The sequence below is a fragment of the Cyprinodon variegatus genome, unplaced genomic scaffold (assembly GCF_000732505.1).
Source record: "Cyprinodon variegatus isolate N-32 unplaced genomic scaffold, C_variegatus-1.0 Scaffold387, whole genome shotgun sequence".
In the NCBI taxonomy this organism is placed as follows: Eukaryota; Metazoa; Chordata; class Actinopteri; order Cyprinodontiformes; family Cyprinodontidae; genus Cyprinodon; species Cyprinodon variegatus.
Window position 1 is genome coordinate 411,058 of NW_015150840.1, and position 5,713 is coordinate 416,770.

Consider the following 5,713-nt stretch of genomic DNA (forward strand, 5'->3'; position numbering starts at 1 on the left):
TCTATCTATCTATCTATCTATCTATCTATCTATCTATCTATCTATCTATCTATCTATCTATCTATCTATCTATCATAACCCTACACTGAAAATTAATTGAGCACAACATCCATATTTTCTAAATAAAGACAAACCATCCTTTCCTACAGCCTTTTCAAGCAAATAGACGCATATATCTAAAAATCTGTGCTTCCTAGATAAAAGGCATAGTGGATACAATTCTTCAGTTTTGATTTCCGGGGCCAACATCTTTTTTATTGTCATTACTTACTTTTATCAATAATTATTCTGCAAAAAATGTATATTTGCTATATAAAATGTATTATTTAATACATCTATGATTTCACTGAAAACTCCTATATGACTTGCAGAGACACATAATTTCTTCAAAAACATATATATATTTGTTTTGAAGTTGCATGAAGTTTCGGATGACTTTTTGTTCTCCTCCTGCAAAATAAACTGCAGCAACCAGCACTCAGAGGCTATTTTCAGAACACAGCCTGGCTAGCACAAGTGACTCCAGACTGTGGAATGAAACAAGGTTGCCACAAAGCCTTCAGCTGCTTCAAAACACTGCCTTCACTTATAATAGATTCAATACCCAAAGGCGGTCACAGGAAGTTTATAAAAGGTGGTCAGGTGGGGTGGAGGCTGGCATAAAAGCCAGAACAAAACTCTTATTTTTAGTTATTGAACGTTGGGTAAATACATGATAATAACAAATATGGACACATGGATTTATATGTTCTTTGTTGCGCCACTATACCTTTCATCTCTTTCTTTAGGTAAGAAACGTTTGACCGCACCGGTCTGGGGATTTCTCCGTCCCTGACAGGTTGAACCCTCATGTAACAGGTGGCTTCCAACGCTGCATATATCTGGAGCTACTTCTAGTGACAGTCCCACTGCTCAGACTCCCAGCAACCCAAATCACAGATGATGGGATCAGTCAGATGAACATGTCAGAGCAGGAAACGTGCAGCTTTAGGGCCATTTTGGTGGAAAAAATGAACTTGAAACAGAGCAATGCATTCCTCCCTGACAAGGCTGACTCAAACACACGAGCGCACCAGCCATGGACCGATATGACACTCTCACAGGATGGGAATTAGGTAGATATAACATTTGATGGTTAGGTGAAATGTTTAAGCATTGAAAATAATGTGTAACATGGTTGAAAGGCTTTTAATTGAAAGAGAAACAAAGCAGTTACCCCAAATTCCTGCAAAAGTTTTCCAATATATCGAATATAATTATTATTAAAGATCAGGCTTTTTCCTGCAGATACCAAATAATTTGGTTTTCTAAGCCATAACAAGGCCTGTTGGGATAAGCTATAATGTTTGGAGATCAACGCTAACCCAAAGTTTTTAATTGTAAAAGCTTTCTGAAAGAGAAGAGAAACATCCTCAAACTTTGAAAACAAAGCCCAGCAGTTTTTTTTTTTTACTTTTTAAACTTTTTTGGATACCAGCTACTAGTTTTCTTTGAGAACTGACCTGCTGTGTCTAATTCAATTTAAATGGAAAAGGAAACACTGGAAGGGAAGATAATAATTGTACTCCAGGGTTTTTGATATGGGTAGTTATGAATGCAGAACTTTTTGTTGTTTTTGTTCCATTTTTTGGTCCATTTTGCATTGCTGCCTAGTTATTCTCATGTCTAGTGCCTTTATATTCTCTCTTTTTTCTCCACAACTCCAATATCTACATTCATCTCACTCATTTCTGTTTGTTTCCTTTCTGTTCTTCCGTCCTCCTGATTGCTCTCGTTCAAAATAACATTTTATTGGTTAAACAAACCAAAAACAGTTAAAATAAGAATTTTTACTTCTTGGAAATGTTACATATTTCCAGATGGGCAGGTTTGCTTCTCTTTTAAGCAATCATAATCAGTAGATAGCTTCTGTAAGCTAGCTGCTAATGCTAAGAAACAGGTGGGGGAGGGAGAGCGCAATGCTCTGTGCATCATAGAGCTCTTGTATCTCATGGGATGCATTTAAATCGATATGATGGATAATTCTAGGTTTAAAACTTAACTTTTTGTACCAGTAATAACTAGATCCAACCTGCACAGCGTGTCAAATCAACACAGACTCTAATCTAAGCGGACGTCCTTGTATGATTTTCAAATAAGCAGACAGTAAAGTTTAAGTTGAGTGAAAGGGAGACTGGTTGAGTTTGAAGTGCCGCCACGCAGCCCCGTCAGCGAGCCAGCGCTCAACAGCAGAATGGCTTTTTCCGAACCAGCGGCTCTTCTGCTGCCCGATCCTTAAAAACCACGAAACAAATGAAAAATAGCCCACAGCACAGAAAAGCTTATGATTACAACTTACGCAGGGACGGAGGGTGCAGTCTGTATTTGTGTTTGTAATTTTATTCCCATCATGGAGGAAGACTGTGCGCCATGGCAACTGGGTATTGCTCTTAGATCATAGGGGGGGAAATGCTTGATGCCTGTTGGATCTTAGCTCTGATGCTTTTTAAGGATTTTTGCTGGATATATTATGGAGGAACTAAAAAACAAATAACGGTTTAAATAGTTTATTTCGTTTATTGGTTTCTTGAGTGTTTTCTCATTGTACTCCATCTTCCTGAACCTTTTCTCTCAGAAAAAGCCTGCTGTGTTATTATCCTGTGATGGGAGAGTCCTGCACACGGCTGGCTGGGCTGCATATAAAGTATAGGTCACTTGTCCCAGAATTCCTGTGGCCGTGGCCTGGATCCTTGTGACACTTTGTTCTCCTCACTTTTGGTTTGCTGCGGTTTTCCTGACCTCTTCCTCTACCTCCCGTTCCACCTCTCTGACCATCCACGAGCATAAACACGTAGGACGGGGTGCTAGGGCGAGACTTAGATTTCTTGTTTTGTTCAAACTGCTCCTTCCTCCCTAACATTGAGAAACTCTTTGAAATCGTAAGAAATGTGAAATTGTAATTGTTAAAAAGATCAACATCAGGCATAAAAAAAACAGATCATGCTCATTATACATGTATCAAACTGCTGTACACCCCTGGAACTTTTTACACATATTTTCCAACTCAAAACACATTTTATTTTGATATATGTTGTCCTTGCAAAGCTTGCAGATGAAGATACTAACATTTTCACTGGAAAATGAATCTAGAAATAAGTAAAAATGTCTTAAATGAAGTCCATTTACCCTTAATTTGAGTAGGTAAATGAGAGTTTGCAAATAGAATGAGTATTTTAACTATTTTAACTATTTTAAGGTAATTAGATACCATGCACTTTAAATAAGACAATGAAATTGTGTTTTATTTATTTTAAATGTAAGTTGCCTTGTTTCATTGGCAAAATGTCTCTTTTACCTCCTAAATCCAAGAACAAATTCACTTATTTTAAGAAAAAGATTTTTTCCAGTGTTTGCGCATACTTGCATCCCTAAGCTCTCAAACTCAGTGGGATTACATGAAGTAAAGAACTATTTACAAGTAATGTCAGATTCTTAAATAGATTTAACTGTAGACTTTGACTAGGCCATTTTAACACATTTATTTAAACCAGGGATTTTTAACAACTGACCACCTTTAACTGCTAACCAAATGTTAGCAGTTTACCCGACAGCTTCTGGAAAAGGGTAAACCTTTTTTACTTTTCCTTCAAAAATCTCTTCATTTTCTCCGCGTTTCCTTTGATTGCACACAGTTTAACTCTCAACTAGTTGATTTGTGAGATTTTGGTTAGTATTCACAAATATGTAAGTAGATAAACGTTTATTTTCAAAGGACATCTTATGAATTAATAAAACAAACAGATATAAAAGTTATGATTAAGGCTGAAACTCCTGTAAAATGAAGAAACACATGATAATACAGGAATTATATAATGTTGTTTACATTTATAAGTCATAACATAAATGATAAAAAAGGAAAATAAAATACAATTTATATGCCATCAGAAAAAGTTGGTTTTGAGTCTGTTCTTGGAAACGTTTTTTAAATTTTGAACCATGTTGACGTGTAGAGGTATTACTGTAAAGGGGGCGTGAATACAAATGCCTGCCACACTTTCCAGATTGTTGTAGGCAAATTAAAAGAGGTCTGTTTTTCTTTTAACTTACATTTTTTTTCTGCAGGTTTGTGCCTGCCTGTCGAAGATTTTTGCAGTAAAATGCATTGAAGTCTGCAGAAGTAATGCCACAAAATGTGACTAAGCACAGGGGCATGAATACTCTAAATAGGAAGCTGTATGCTTTTACAATGGAACTCTCTTCCCCTATTAAAAGCAAAACAAAACAAAACAGTAAATCCTGAAGTTCAGAACTCAACTTTAATTTAATAAGCTCTTGTTAAAGGAGCACTAGGAGCCTTAATGGCCATATGGAAAAGGTCTCTCCCCCCCCTGCTCGTTATAGAGCAGAATCTCCTGCGTCTCGAAAAGTGGCCGGCTAAATTACGTCAGGGCATCTATAACTGTCGACTCACCGTGATCATCGGCAGGCTGGGTGTTATTTTAACATGGAAGTAATTACATCCCTCCCCTTACCCCCGTCTTTTTTCTCTCTCTATGCTTTACTCTACTGGGAGGATTTGATTAGATGGTGTAAAGCATACTGGACACTGGGTTTCTCTGGTCCAACCTGGAGCCCTAAGCTGTAAAAGTTTGCGGTTCTTTCATACTTTCTTACAACTACAAATATTGTAATGAGTTTGTTACCTTAATATTTCTATTACCTTAAGTGTTTAAGGGAAAGAGCCACTTTTGGCTGGCAGCATATTGTGCAGTTAAGCAGCCTGATGTTGCTTAGGTAAAATTACTAATTAAGAAATGCAGCTGATACTGAGATCCAATTTTCTTTCTTGGTCTTTTTTGCAACAAAAATTTTATTTTATGTTTGGGCTTTTAAATCAAAGTTTATATGCAATAGAGGAGAAAAGGATGTCAGTGGTTATTTAATGAAAGTGAGCTTTAAATCCACAAAAATATGAAGTAATTATATTTCTTCGTTGTTTACTGAAGCATAAAGTACCTGCTATTTCATTTGCTGATCACCATTTAGAGCTGATCTAGGCCTGTTCTGATGGCTGGCTAAAATGAACTGATGCATCTCTATTTCAAAGCAGCAAGAGATGCATATATCAGCCAAATTTTAGAAACATTAATAGGTTTGATGCTTTTTACACTTTTTTAAAGGCATCAACTTAAGATATTTACCTATTACTGCACCAACAAATTGAACTTTAGCACTAAAAGATAGATAAAAGTCAGAAATCCATGTTTTGATGGAAAATATTGTGTAGTGCCTTCTTTTTCAATAATTTTACAAATTTTACCTTTATTAAATAACAAGTGTCTCACCTTTTCTGTTATTATGTGTTAAAAAAAAATATGTAAGAAAGACTTTAGAAATCAGTACCAGCTGGGAAAAATGAAACCAAGTGATTGGTTTCTGAAAAGGGAAAGAAGTATGGTGGAAGAGGAGAGTGTGTGGAATGGGCTCTGAAATGCCTTTGTCTGATTCCCACTGAAAAAGACAAAACAATCTAGGGCAGTGGGACAGGGCATGATTAATCCCCTAACCACTGTTTCCACTCCCTTTGTTCCAGTCAGCTTTACCAGTTCTCACATCCGTGAAAAGTGAGAATAACAATGGTCTTACTTTTAGGACTAGCAGCAGGTGGATTCACCTTACACTTTGTCAGGAACTTCAACAACCAGACAGAGAGAAACTAGAAGTTTAAGAAAAG

General features: G+C 36.6%; 1 protein-coding gene across 5 annotated transcripts in view; it reads left to right on the forward strand.

Moving 5' to 3' along the window:
* LOC107092613 (FH1/FH2 domain-containing protein 3-like) overlaps positions 1-5,713 on the forward strand; it is a 93,816-nt gene that overhangs the window by 456 nt on the left and 87,647 nt on the right. The window lies entirely within an intron of this gene.